At 41.0% G+C, this 15,545-nt stretch overlaps 1 protein-coding gene across 8 annotated transcripts in view; it reads right to left on the reverse strand.

Moving 5' to 3' along the window:
- The window catches only part of atp8a1 (ATPase phospholipid transporting 8A1), a 103,353-nt gene that overhangs the window by 86,998 nt on the left and 810 nt on the right, over positions 1 to 15,545 (reverse strand). The window lies entirely within an intron of this gene.

Consider the following 15,545-nt stretch of genomic DNA (forward strand, 5'->3'; position numbering starts at 1 on the left):
TGCACAATGTCTTTGTCAAACTGATAAGAGCAGACTACACAACACACTGAAGAGACACTTGTAATTGTATGTACGCTAACTTGCCACAGCTCAGGAGCCATAATCTGACTCAGTGTAATGCTCAGAGTTTTGCCTTAATGGAGTGAGAAGGTGGTGCGCTTGCCAAATGATATGTCACTGACAATACAGCTCTTCATTATTGCCTCCACAGTTAAATTACAACTTGGAGAAAAACGCTGCTATATAATAAAGCAGGGAATCACCTGCTCTATGTCAACAGAGTGACTCATACAGAGTAACAGAGATACATCTGAGGAGGAAAGCTGTCTGTGGATATAGCTGAACATGTTGTCTATTCTAAACACAAAATGAAAAAATAACAAAATCACACACAAACCCAAAGAGTACAGTAAATATATCTAATCTGATTACTACAAACATTTAAAAGCTCACACTTCAACGCCCCTGAGAACTTTCCGGGACTATTTTCTTGGAAAATGTCTCATGATTAAAGCTGGGAATTTCCTGTCATGAGTGACATCCTGCTGGCAACAGTAGATAGAACTTATCTGTGTGGGTCAGCTGCAGCAGTGTGGTGTCAGATAACAAATTAAAGCGATACTGTACATGCAAGAGCCTGATCTAGCAGCATTTTTTAATTATTCTTTGTAAATTTTCTCAAAATGAAGCACCATGTCACTAACTTGCCATAAAACAGATTAAAAACTAATCCTAAAACCTATTTTGTTTTGATGCATAAAGGAATATAGTCCTCATTCATTCCTCAATTCATCATTCCACCTTACTCTGACTTCCAGATGAAAAGGCGTTTAACTGGCAGAAGCCATCACTCAGTGCTTCTGGAGTGAAAACCTCTGGAAAATCGAGGCACTGCTCTGCTCCCACCAAGTTCAGCACAGTGGGATGGAGCTGTGTTGGCTAAATCAACACATCGAATCAGGTTTGTATGTGGGTTGCATGCATGTAACACATTTTTCCCATCTTCTTTAACGACCACGCACGCACGCTCTTATTTACCGGCTGGCAGGAGGCGTTTCTGCCTCTTACTTTGCCTCTTTATGCAAAAGCCTACATCATCAGACGGATGCCATTCTACCTCTGTTACTCCAGTTAACACGCATGATGTTCATGTGGGAGACAGGTGCTGCATCATGTAAAAAGGATGTCTTGAGATATTGTGAGAATGTCTCACTGTGGCTTGAAGATGCTCAGTGCAGTGCAGGATGGCACATATATAATAATAGAGTCAACGCCAAAATGATATTTAAAGATGACACCTAGGATTCTGGAAAGTTGTGATTGTTGTGAAGTTGATTCTTTTCTGTATTTTTAGACATTTTGTAGACCGAACAATTAAATCAATGATGAAAATAATCATTAGTCTCTAACTGAAGCCAGGTTCAGTCCTGGCAGTTTGTAGTTACAGCAGTTCATGTTTGAAACTGACTTCTCCTTGCACACCGGAAAACAAATGTTCTTCCAAACTACAGAACTATTTTAAGCTGAAATATCTGACGCACATACAGATGCAGATTTTAATCAGATCACGTAGTTTGTGAGATGAGAAACAATAAAATCAAGGTTCCTGAGGTTCATACCTCCCTGTCCTCGTGTTTTAATTGATATATCTAGATTAGTGCACTCTGCACTGCCAAGAGAGCACTACTGTAAAACTCTTAAGTCAACAGTGTCCCTAGACTCTCAAGTTGCATGCATGCGATCCTGCAAAGGCTGGATGGCGTTTCCTGGTAGGCAGTAGTCACGGTGTTAGGGGTTAAGAGGTAAGGGCAGGCGTAACATAGCTTCCACGACTACAGAAAGACCCTGGAGTTTAAAAATGGAAAGCAGGGCCTTTCTGAGGCTCAGAGGTGGGGTGGGGGGGTGTTTGAGGGAAGCTGCCTGCTTGAAACATCAACAACAACAAATCGCTGTATCATAGGGCACTGTAACCAGAGCCACTACTGGATTTGCCCCAGTTGCAACCTGTGCGGCATCCCCCTGCTTACAGTGGTTCTTTCCTGTCGTGTCAAGTCAAGAGGAAACAAAGTAAAAGGCTGGCTCAGTCAAGTCAAAGTCACACTTTCTCTGTTCTTTGTTCCGCCGCTTACTCTCACCTTACTCTTAGCACTTTCTCACTCATGTTACACAAAGCTTGAATCTTAAATTACACCTCTTGTTATTTTAATGATCCACTTGGCATACATACATACAGAATTACCACAAGTGACTGCCAAACATTCTTTTCTTCCAACCATCAGCTCCTGATAGTTTCTCTCTTTAGCATGTGCTCCAGGGCTAAAATTAAATCGCCCCCTGTAGTCATTTGGTCAGCAGGGAAAACATGGGCCGGCTATCCCAGGCCTGTTATACAAGACGTCGCATCAGCATAGGTGGTTTATTGGATTAGTGTGAAAGGGTGTGTGGATCCAAGAAGATACAGGAGATTAAAGAGTGATGACTAGTGCTTAAGTAGGGAAACCTATCGTGACGCCTGTGATTATCACATGTACCGTTTAGGTAAAGGACCAATATAGATGCTCGGTGTCCATAATATGATAGTCAACTAGTGATTCCTTTAAGTACAGTTCTGTTTTCTGTACAGTGTGAAACAGGGTTGTTTAGAAAGTCAACAACAGGTCAGTTTGTTTTTGAATTTGCAGATCCAACAAGACACAATGAGTGAGATGTAAAGAAAGGGATTATTTGTCTAGAATTCACTATAATCAATTTTAAAAAAAACTATTTAAGTTCAGATTTTTAATATTCCACACATAGGACAAAGACTGAAACGGATTTTTTTTAAATAGCAGTCTCCTCATGGGATCTAAATTCAGAAAAGTATGAAAGGTGCTTTCAGGCCAGGTGGTGATTTACAGAAACATGACCTCATAAAATCTAAGATATGACCAAAATCACTGAAAGCTCTGTACTAACAGTGTCCCCACAGCATTATATAATATTCCTGACGAGCTGACCCACTGATCCTGCAGCACCTTGCTGACAGGAAGTCGCTCTACCAGAGGAGGTACCTTCCCTCCTCTTTGTATGTCAGGAGGCCTAGCCTCTTCCATCCAGAGCTAAAACTGAATTTTCAGCCAAGAGCTCACCTGGTCACAGGGGGGAGACAGGTGTTTGGGAATGAGTAACAGCACAGAGTAAAGGTGAGGCAAAGGGCACTGACTTAAAGACATGCTGCTTCACTGAGTCTGGGCTATATGAGGACAGGGTTTCATGACTGTGGACACAACTGTAATCACATTTTGTTATGTATTAGTCTATACAAGGAACTAAAATATTTCCCTCTGACATTTTATTAATTTGGACATTTAACTACAGCATTCATTCTGCAAGAGGTATTGCACCATAGCTGCAAGAAGTTTAGACCACCACCTGTAATTTCACCACAAATTAAAGCATCAATGTCAGAAACTACAGGAAAATCCCTCCCCCTCAACCATACATGGGGAATTTCCAGTGCATCACCAAATTTCTCCAAGAACCATGAGAGGAAATCATACAGTAATTTCCGTTTTGCAGTACTGTGTTGCCATTGTTCAGTTAAATGTCAGGAGTAATCGATTACATGCCAAACAAAGATCTCAGCTTGCACAGCAAGGGACAAGACCAGCAAACAAAGTTAGTCAGAAAAACCTAAATCCTTATGAAGCTTGGGTAATCAAGGAATTAGTGTCTACAATGAGAAATGAAAACAGGGGCCTGGCATGGCTGGTGACTGCAGCATAAGGCCTGTGTAAAATAGCAGGCCAGAGGAGCAGGCTGAGCAGCTGTGATTGATGTTGTGTCTCTGAGTTCTGAATGAGCCCTCGCAGCGAGAGCCTGTGTGCTGGGGTACGCCAGGTGCTGCAATGCACCAGTTGCAGCTGCTACTGCTGCTGCTTAACTTAGTCCTGGCTCTCCCTCCTTTGAATACATTCAAAGTTTAAGTAAAGGCTGGGGACAACAAAAAGTGTTGGATTATGTGGAGCATGCACATGCTCTGTATTTCAACATACAATATGCTGGTGTGGTTCTGAACAACGGTGCTGATACTGCAGCAATACTAACTATATTTTATCTTCAGTTTGATACTGAAATGGGTTAGACAGAGACAGAGAACGGGGGCAGACCAAGAGTGTAATCCCAAACTGTTGGGTACTAAACTGGTTTTAGCCACTTGTTCCTGTTTAGTATTACCCATGAACAAAATAAATACAGTCTTATCGCTCTAATACTGTACAGTCTGATAGGACTTTGCATCTTGGCACATAGTGAACACTTAATTTGAAACTGCCCCTTGACAGATGTGTATAATAGTTATTTGAGTGGACCTGGCAGTGACGGCACAAAATATTGATGATTCATAAAACTAATTTCACTCACAGCTCAAGCTGGAACATGCCAGTAAGGTTAGTCCCAGCTACATTAAAAACCTATTTGAGAAACAGCTGCCAAAAAACCTGCATGAGCTCCGCTTCAATGTGTCTGTGAATTTTATAATGACATGACAGTACGGATGGTAATAATGACATATTGCCTTTTCATGAGATTACGTCATAACCATATAAAAACAAAATGTGTTGCCCTAATATTTACTCAGCAAAGTTTAAAGGCAACGAGCCACTGTGTTTGTGCTTATGTTTTCAAAATAAATGAAAAGAAATAATTTTTTTTGTTAATTTCTTTAGCAAAGTGAACTATTCCACCTGGTAGATTTGGACCTACTTAACAATTTGCAGAAATATACAGTGTATGCCAGTGTGCTCTCTTTGGTAGCCTGACTACAGCTAGTCGGTACCAGAAATACTTCACAGTCTAACGACCAGTTAGAAAAGGTTTATGCTTTTTAAGTCTTCTACCTGATCTCCAGCTTTTTAGCACAGCTACTATTCTCACACACCTGATCCAATTAAAGGCTACCTATTGAACACTTAATTGGATTAGAAAAGCCAGAGCAGAGATAGAGTCAGAAAGCGGTCAGCTGGGCTTGGACAGTAAGGAAGGAAAAAGCAAGGACTGTATTAATAACAATGCATATCAGTACAGTTGAGGTTCAAAACAAACGCAACAATGGACAACTGTTGTCATGTGCAACCTCGTGTAACTGTAACCACATTTCAAAGTAGCACACAAGGCTAACCCTAATGGGCCAACACAAGAGGCTGGTGGTTGGAAATGGAGGAAGTTCCATCATCAAAACAGCCTTTCCCTGCTTCCCCCCTTCAGAAGCATTTCAGGGATCTCCCTCCCTCCCTCCCCCATGTATCCACTTCATTTCCTTAGTTTCTAACTCACTATGTGGATGATGTACTCAGCCACTGCCACTGATGTCTCAGTGGGAACTGCTCTTAATATTCCCTGGTGGACACTGTGCATTTTCTCAGCACTAATTTCATTAACTGGAGGCGTGTCACGGCTCAACTACCCTGACATCAAACAAGAATGGGAAACTGGGTGGATACTCGCTGTGAATATAATTCTTAATCTGTTATATTAGGCTTCATAACAACACCTTTCATCTATTAACGGACCCACCATATTACCCATACTAACTGGCTACTGTAAGATACTAATAATAATAGTATAAGAGGCATGGAAGGAGAAGAGAGGAAAGAATAACAAGGAGCAAAATAAAGCTCAGTAGGATAGAGAGCAGAAGCACACAGCTCTGGAGGGGAAGCCTCTAGGGGTAGGATCAATGCCACAAAGTGTCGTAATGAGTTTGGATGCAGGCCATATGTCAGGATTATTGCTTGTGTCAGCCAACAGAGAGACGAGTGGAACAATAGTCACAAGGGGGGCACGTATTTTGGAGAGGGTGCCCAATGGGAAAAAACTGGGCCCAGCATGGCTTGGCATTGGCCAAGGCATGTCGGTCTTCCCCGGCCTGTCTTTTAATCCGCCGCTGAATGTTGTAGGTTCTGAGGCAACCTGAAACTATCGGACATGGAAAATCCCATCTCAAGATTCAAACTTGTATTTTTCCTATCATCATTGTTAATTGTTGTATGTCTACATGGATCAGCATAGTCTCTGAATAAACAGCTGAAAGATCATGGTTGCAATAAAGTTCACTTGAAACACAAACAACCACAATTTGAAGCAATAACTTATAGTTCCTCAGTACTCACATGATATAAAGACAACCCACCCTGTGCAGATTTATGTTATTCTGGGTATTAATGTATTAGCTTAGGTCAGGCAGGAGTGGTGGGGGTGGAAAATTATTGCTGCCATGACTGTCAACACCAGCAAGATTAAGCACATCTAATGGCAGCAATGACAGGAACAATGATGATCTGATATTCAAGCATATTACCCTTCACATGACACCCAGGGATAAATGTCAAACACAAAAAAACAACTGGCCATGTACAACTGAGCAATACTCTCATAATCTCAAACCCTTTAACTTCTGTTTGTACTTGTTGTAACTGATTTTGTTGTTACGTTATTCATCAGTTGTATTTATATTTGTTGTTCTTCTTTTTCGTTTTTATCATTTTGCATCTGCTAGTCATCGGTGTAAACGAGGGCTTTCCCTTTAATGATTTTTCAGTTTAAATAAAGACATAATAATAAAATACATCACCAAAGCATGGTTGGTAGACTGGCTCCCTCCTTCACAGAAACAGCACTAATCCTTGGTTTAGAATGAGAGGATCAACTGGAAAAAGTTATTGTAGTCGAGATATTTTTAGCGACAGAATCTTATTCCGGCTACTAATGTGACCTCAAATAAAGCTTTTATAACAAATCATAAAAGATATCATGTCACATGTTGGCTGCATTTTACAACTCCTTTTGGTCAGCACTTACTATGTCTATGATTACACAGTGATGATTCACTTGGCTCCATGACTAAGCCTTAGGATCCTTCAGAGAGGCCCATCAGTCTGTCCCTGGGGGTATAAAATCCATCTAGAGGCAAATCAAAATGTAGAAAATGTTTCTTCCAGAAATAGGTCCAGGCAGAGTCATCTCTAACTGCTGAGATACCGAACAAGCACTAATGAGCCTGTGAGAGTTGTAGGCTAGGCAATAAAGTGTAGATGAGAAGGCACGTGACTTGGCAAAAGCCACGCAATTCATTCAATAATACCAGTGTGGGTGGGGGCAGACAGCTTGAGGCTACTGACATTGATCTAACACGAACAAATGAATGGCAGCCAAACCATAGACAAGAGGACTGTGAAGAAAAACTATCAAATACTTGCAGAGAAATGATGTGTGACTTGACTCCTGCAGACTTTAAGTACCATGAAACAAGTCAGACAGAAAGGTGAGGTGCAACGTGGAGTCCAGTCCAGTCCATCATCAGTCTGCACATTGTTCACCTTAAGCCGAGGCTATCTACCATAGTTATTAGGGTCAAATTAGTTCCAAATCCCTGGGCTTTGGGATCTCTCAATCTCACAACCCACTGAGCCTAATGTGCCATTTATATCTGCTCATCACCACCAAAGAAAGATCTGTACATGATTCATTTATACCAGATAAATATTTAAGTAGACAGAGCAGCCACAGCCTATTCATGGGAATCAAAGTCCCAGAGATGAAAGCTCCCCCTATCTCCTACCATTTGTGAATGAGGGGGAAGAGCTGGAGGGGGATATAGATACAGCCTCAATCTAAGCAACAGTAACATCCATAAGTCGCTTATCAGATCACAGTGCTGTAACCAGCACTCACAACAACAACAGGGCAGCTGCAGAATTAATCCCCCTCTCTGCTTGGCTCCGTCTGGCTCCCCATAGGCTCAGGCGGGCTACGGTGGGACGGACAGTCCAGGGACAACACAGGCAGCTGTGACATCACAGGGCCTGGCCTGACTTAGCTTAGCAAGGGCTCTGCAGAGACAGAAACCTTTCCACTGTGTGCAATTTCATGAATGGTAAAAGGGAAGGCCGTATGGTGTGCAACGGGAAATAGATCTTGTGACCACCAGTTATTCGTTGATAGTGTTGCATCAGTGTTGGGCCTGACCTCAGACTAGTTTCCTTTGTCTTCCTCAAAACTATAAAGTAACACACCAGGTTCCACTGTTAGAGGCAGAATGAAACATAGGGTATCACCAACTTATTTTGCTGGAGCCCCCAAAGCTGTTGGGGAAATAACCTCAGTAGTGCTGAAAAAAAAAAGAAAATTAATCTAATAAACAACTAATAGAAATTATTACTGTTACCATGTTGTAATAGCAATCAACCCAGTAGTTGTTCAGATATTTGATGAAAAGTTACATTATCACCAAAGTCAGCGGGATTCATCTGTAGAGGATGATGGATGTCTGTACAAAATTTCATGGCAGTCAATTCAATAGTTGTTGTGATATTTCAGTCTGGACCAAAGTGGTGAACAGACTGACCAACATACAGCAACATTACCGTCCCTAGAGTCATGCTGCTAACATGGCTAAAAATGCCAAACATTAGCGGTTTCCAGTCTCTCAAATGTGAGGATTTGCCCCTTTTTGACTCTAAGTGTTGGACTGTCTGTTGGACAAAACAAGCAACACAAACAAACTTTATGGACAAAATTTTTTTTTTAGACCTTTTTCAAAGTCTTCTCTAAACTAAGATGTTGAGTTACCAAACACTGTTTCAGTCAACATTTCTGACTGTTGACAGGTGCTTCATGTTGCACAGGCTCTCATCCTGGTCTTGAGCACACAAGTTTATGTTTGTGTTACTGCTGCAAGACCAGATGGATTGGTTGGAACAACTGGGACGCCGTTTCCTGGCTGACAGGTTTACTGTGACTCTCCTCTGAAAGAAGATCAGCTGACACCCTTATTGTGAAGTGAAAAGTATGTGTAGATTGGGGAAGAGAGGCATATCAAGCATTTAACTGTCTCACTGGAGATGAGGGCATCGCCTCTGATTTTCTTTAACAGTCATGGCTGCAGTATTTAGCCTTAACCAAGGAGGTTAGGTAGGTTTTAGTTACCTAAACCTGACTGTACCTTAACTACAGGGGTGGCTCAGTATTCTCTTTAAGATGTAGATGAAGAAGAGAAGGCTGACAAAATCCTGTCCAAGCCTTTCTGCCACTTGTTGTGATGAAGGGAGATCTATCCTCCTGGCTGTCAAAAATATCAAATTTTAATGTAGCTCTCCTGTTGCATGAGTGTGTAAAGCAAAAATCTAAACATCTGATAAAACTCAGTATTATGATACTTCCTAATAAGGACAAATAATCAATATAAAAGTTCAGGATGCAAACCAAACACACTAATTTCTGTCATATGTTCTCTAAAAATAGCTGTAATATCCAGATGGCTGAGCAATGACAATTAATCCATCCCAGTGTTTCAGTGATGCTCACTGACCTGATCTGACATGTTTGACGTGTTAGCGTCACAGGCAAAACTAGCACCTCCATCATCCCCAACTGCAAAGTAACACGTGCACAATCAGCATGCGTACATCCTTTTAGCTCTACAGAGGAAATAATGTGGTTGCCATCCTTGTCTGTTATTGATTCAGGCCTCAGTCTTGAACACCATTAATGTGCTCAGACCATCTATTAATAGCAAGATCAATTACATTGTTACCTGCTTGTATTGCAGGAGTACAGGCACCGATGAAAACCGTGGAAGCATTATTGTTTCATTAGCATAACCATCTAAAGAATATAACCCATACTGTATATCCCAAATATTATAGAGCGGTTAGGCAGGTTTTGTAAAGAAATAGTACAGCAAAGAAATGTTGTACCTGCCTGACTCTCCTTGATGACGTCAATTATCTGCTTAGTTGCCTGCATTGGATTCAAAATCAGACCAGAAATCAAATCAAATGTTAACGGACTAATCTTGATGTTAACAGCATTATAATACAGTAAACACTGGTGCCAAATATGGAAGTCTCAGATGTATGTTTTAGACCCAACCATCTATCTGTGGAAGCAGCACTGTGACCTAGTTGGACACAAAGTTGAGACAAGAACAGGGTCATAAAATGAGATCTTAGAGGTCAAGGGCAGCAAGAGTTTCATCCTCTCAGCCACTGATGGTGTTGCTTTCCCGAAGAGTGCCTGCCGACACCTCTCCATCTGACCTTGTCATCCCGCTGTGACACAATGACATTGACTATCTCCTCGCATGTGCAGACTTGCTGCATTTTCCTGCTGTTCATGCATGTGTGCATCACATAGACAACTACAACCAGGCCAGAGACACTATTTCTGCTCTGCAGCAAAAAAAAAATTAAATATATATATATGATTACAGATACAGTTCAAGGCTTCTTTCTCAGTGTATAATACTGTATTCAAGAATTGTTTGTTGTTTAGGAACAGGAAGTGAGAATTGAGTTACTGTACATTTTAGGGGCTGATGGTTAAGTTGGGAAATATGGAGCATTAATCTCCTTACGAGCATATATTTGTAATGCAGCTTTTCAGTGTCTTATAAATAAGGTTCAATCTGAGGAAAGCAATGGAGGATGTCCACTCGGCCTGCAGATAAGAGGATCTAATCAGTTCCAGAGAATGGATAGTTCAAGGACTCAATCATGATGTTTTGAACCATTCAGGACATTAAGTGATTACAGTATTTGCATTCCTATAACTAATGTTTTTAACATGTAATAAGAGGACAGATCATCACTGTATTGCATAGAGCCAAAATATTGATATTACTGACAGCAAAGGAACTAGCTAGAATCTATGCAGAAGCTAGGCAGATACTTTCTCTGCCCATAAATGCAGCAATAAAGCTTGTAAGAGCAGAAACTTTAAATTGATAAGTTAAGTTAATCAATTAGTTGATTAGAAAATATTCACCATTTAATCTTTACAATTGTTTAATCAAGCAAACAGTCAATTATTCTCTGCTTCTCAAATGTGAAGATTTGCGTGTTTTATTTTGTAGTCATTTTTGGACTGTTGGTCAGACAAAACAAGACATCTGAAAATGCCAACCCTGGCTTTCAGAACTTGTAATGATCATGCCTTCACATTTTACTGACAAATCAATTATTATTTTTTTTATTTTCATTATTACTGTTTTCAAGGGTTTCAAGGGTGTTTTCATATCTTTATTGTTTAGCCAACAGTAGATGGGGAAGAGACGGAGAATGGCATGCAACAAGTGTCCCTGGCCAGACGCCTCAATATTATTCGTTTCCTCGAAAAAATAATCCACAGAGTAATTGAAAATGAAGATAACTGTTTGTTACAGCCCTAGAAGGGCAATGTGATTTCTTGTTGACGGGCAATCCTCTCTGCAAAGTACTCACTCATCAGCTCATGGGTTTTCCTTGTCTCAGGTCAATATTACAACGTGCTTGAGCAAATATGAGAATAGGTTCAGTGTCTGGGCATCAGAGGAACCGTAAATCAGTGTCTGTGTGGACACATGAGCATTTTCACATCTCCCCCTCCTCAGAGTGGCCTGCCACATCCACTGTGCCTCGCAGACAGAGGAGAATCATTTAGGTGAGGGAAATTGAGTGTCTGAAGAAACACATATAAGACTGGCTGCAGGTTAGTGATGGAGGCAGAACATGAAGTGGGAAATAGAGCAGAGGAGATGTCCCATGCCAGCACATAGACAGAGTACAGAGGCCCAAGGGGACTTGATATGACACACCAGCGGCCCCAGACAGGGGATTTAGTGGCGTGTTGGGCTTTTGTGCCACATTATTATCAGCCAGTGATCCGCCAGGCACATGGGCAGCCCTCGATCCCTTCAGAAGGGAGCAGTCTATCCCCCTCCAGTCTCCCTCCCCATGCTGTTACCACTATTCAGACAGACTGAGGCTTAGCTGGTGTTATTGAAATGCTACAGGGGAACATCCCGCTTCACTTACACATTAAAAAAATCAAATAAAAAAAATCTTGAGAATGAAAGACAGGTATAATGCTTAAAGAAGAAGCAGACTAGTTTGTGTATGTGGGCTCAAGAGCACCTTCCATCATGTGAATCAGCTGACAAAGACAAGCAATTGGTCTTTGGATAGATTCATCCTCACAGGACAGGCTTACCTGCCTATCTTTACCTTCAGTGTCAATTGTGAGAGGGGATTTGGTGTGTCTGCAGATAAGCACGCAAGCTAAGACTGCAAACAGGATGCTTGTTGCCATCTGTCTAGCCTTAACTTGCGTGGCCCCTGTCGATCAGCTTTCCCATCTAGACAGTGGAAGCAGGTATTAAGCACCTTCCTGCCTATCGTGTAAATTTGTATCGGACAGATCGACGTCTAAAGGCGCCTGTCTGTCACTGCAGGATCACACATTAAACATGCTGATAGCTGCTGACGTCACCTGTTCCCCAAGTGTCCCAGATAAGGTTATTTTGGCAACACATGCAGGCACAGGCTGGCAGTGATGTTGGATGTTTCCACAGCACAGAGGAGAAGAGCGACAAGGAGTGGAGCAGCATGTGGTGGGCAGGACCGGGGAGTGTGCAGCATGGAGAGCTGACGGACAGGCCGCTGATGGATTAGGTGGTAAGCCTGGCAGAGGGCTGCCCTTTCTAGACGAAAGCCAGCCTGGTGCACTGTGGTGATTAAAAAAATAATACTGAAGGGTGGGGAGGTTGTTTAGGCGTTCATGAAAACAAGCAAAAGAGATGTTGCAGAACAGACGCGTGACTGAGCAAAATAGTTAACCAGATATAGAGCCATGAGGCTGTAAATGTTGATGCTGGAGCAGCAGAATAGGTCATCATCCTGGCGCATTACAGGAGGTGACTGAAACCAACCACTGCTGAAGCAGGGGGATGTGTGCTTAGAGCTATAGAGCCAAGTGAAAAACAGCGAAACCATTTGCTCTTTGAAACCTAAAAAGGTAGTGTGCGGTAGTTGGGGGTTGGGGGTGACAGCATTAGCTAGTGCATAATTCATGCATTCACTCTTGTGACTGCAGCGGCTGCATGGATCAACAGTTTTCTATGGAATCTATATTAGTGTTTAATTATTTAGATTTCTACCAGTAAGATGTTTGGCTCTTGTACAGGAAAACGTATAAATTGACCTATGAAACTGACTTATAATTACTGGGCATTTTAAAAGCAACTCTCAAAACTACCACTTAAGACAAGATGATGAAGATGATGTGAGATCTCTAGTATGAGGTGCACCCTGCTCACACCACTCTTGTAAACGCAGAATTCATTTCAGGAGAAACTCAATTTAACAGCACAGAAGATGGTTTTACTGGTGTTTTTGCATCTTTTTTCATTGTTTAAATATGGCTAAAACCACTGAAATCCAGCAGCCAGTTTTTCTTTTCCACATTCTAAGCAGATATCAATTTATTATTACTGATCATACACCTGATAAACCACCTGGGGTACAGCTAGAAATCAGAAAGAGGATTTCACCACAACAAAACTTGTTCTGTCATAAAATGCACCGCTGTATTTTGAATTATGAGAAGAAATAGGAATGATGACATCAAGGCCACCTGCTGGGAATATGGACATGAGCAGGTATGACCAATACTCCAGCACTCTTTTGGTTCGTATGACTTCATGTGACCCAACAAACACAGATTCCTACTGATTGTGTGTGTGGATCAATGTCTGGACGCTGAATATTTAACTCTGATCAGTAATAATGGTCATTTGGGTCAATATTGCTCCAAGTTCTGCTGCAATATCATTGTCTGTCTACCTTCCACATTTGGTGTTTCAGTATTACAGCAGCATCTGACTTAACACCTTTCTCAATTTTATTTCTAACACAGGTAAATCCCCTAAGCTATTCTGTAAAAAACTGAGGACACTATCGCCTTAAATAACATTTTTTTTTGTTGTTTTATCAAGCTATAAACAGACTAGAATAATATACATCTCATACATTAAATCTCATATATTAAAACATAATTATACATATTGTTTCACATCACGCTGTCTTTTTTGGTAAATATGAAAACATTAAAACTGCTCCCTTCAATTATCTCGCAGGTTTTTATCGATGAAGACAAACAGGCTACGAATTGTCACATTCAAAGACAAGTAGTGAATTATGGCTGAAATAAATTAAAATGTATGCTTATGCATTTGTAATGAGGAAATGATCCAATAGTCAATTGTAGAAAATGTTGTGCACCACAGCCTGAGTCTTACAGATTGGTCCTGGTGTTTTAGTCATTTGCAGAAGTTTCCAGGCAGTTCTGCATGTTCACAAATACTGAATTTTTAAATCAAGTCGCATGTCTCTTTAAAAATGTATTGCAGTCCTAGCTACTTGGATAAAGGACCCAACTCAGGAATACTTCCTGTATGATCACACACTCAACAATTAAACTGTCTCATACAGTGAAGTTACTGCATTACTCGAGGTAAATCAGAAGGCACACAGTGCATTTCTGTTTTATTAATAGACTTGATGAAAATCATATATTAGCCATGCAGGTTTAATGTACCCTTAGCACCCTTACATTTTGACTTATGGAACAGTATATAAAATACAAATGAGAGTTAGTTCATTCTAATTCACTTTAAGAGGTCAGGTTGCTTGCTTTAGCAGGCAAAAAATATACTCAACAGCAATAAGTCAGATTGAGATATTAGCCTGAGCGTACAGTTGTTAATCAAATCTAAGCCATCCAAAGTCAAACCACGAAAGCACCACTACATTCACTGTGAAGAGAGACAGAAACTGCAGAGAGCGTCATAAATATTATGATGTTATTGATAGCAATAGATAAATTCTAGCTCCTATCCAGAGAGGTCAGAGGTCAGGGACAGCCACAAAACAGTGATAGGTGGAATTTAAAGACTTCACAAAGAAACCCCAGAGTGCACCTGCAGCCAGTAACATGCCCGTGCTGTGCGTGTCAAGCCATAGGTGCTCTCCTGGATAAACAAACACACCTTAACACCCAAAGCTACCAAGCAGCCCTTGGAGCCCTAAAATAAACAAATATCCTCATGAGCATTCAAATGACATAAGTAATGTGTTTGTATCTGCATTCTCTTCTCCTGGCAAACACAACTGAGATGCAGTGGAAAGTTACTGGTGCAGTGAAGGAGTGAGGGTCCCAGTCGAATTACAATGGCTGTATTATTAGACCCACACCACTGTGGATGCCATTTGGTGGACACTTGTTATTGTCAGTGCTGGAAATTGCTTAAATACATTTACTCCAGTACTGTACTAAAGTACACTTTTGAGATACTTGTACTTTACATGATTACTTCCCCTGTCTGCTATTTCTACTTCTGCTCCACTTATTCAGGCAAATATTCTACTTTTTTACTCCTCTACATGAAGTTGGCAACAGCAAAGTGACACATAGATTAACGCATTTAACGTAAGTATCATGTAGTATTATAATATATACAGTATCATTCTGAAATGAGTATTTTGTACTTGAAGACCATATTTCTGCACTGTAATATTAATACTTTTACTCAAGTAAAATATCTGAATGCTTCTTCCACCACTGATTTTTGTGCTGACAGATTTGTGGATGCTGTCTTTAAAGATCAAGTTGCAGTATTCCTGGGCACTTCTCCTGCTCTCTGGGTTGATTATACCCTTGGTGGTGGGCAGGACGTAGCTGTGGGCATGTCC

This window comes from Trachinotus anak, unplaced genomic scaffold, assembly GCF_046630095.1.
Source record: "Trachinotus anak isolate AG129_WGS33_773 ecotype Australia unplaced genomic scaffold, CSIRO_AGI_Tana_v1 ptg000021l, whole genome shotgun sequence".
In the NCBI taxonomy this organism is placed as follows: Eukaryota; Metazoa; Chordata; class Actinopteri; order Carangiformes; family Carangidae; genus Trachinotus; species Trachinotus anak.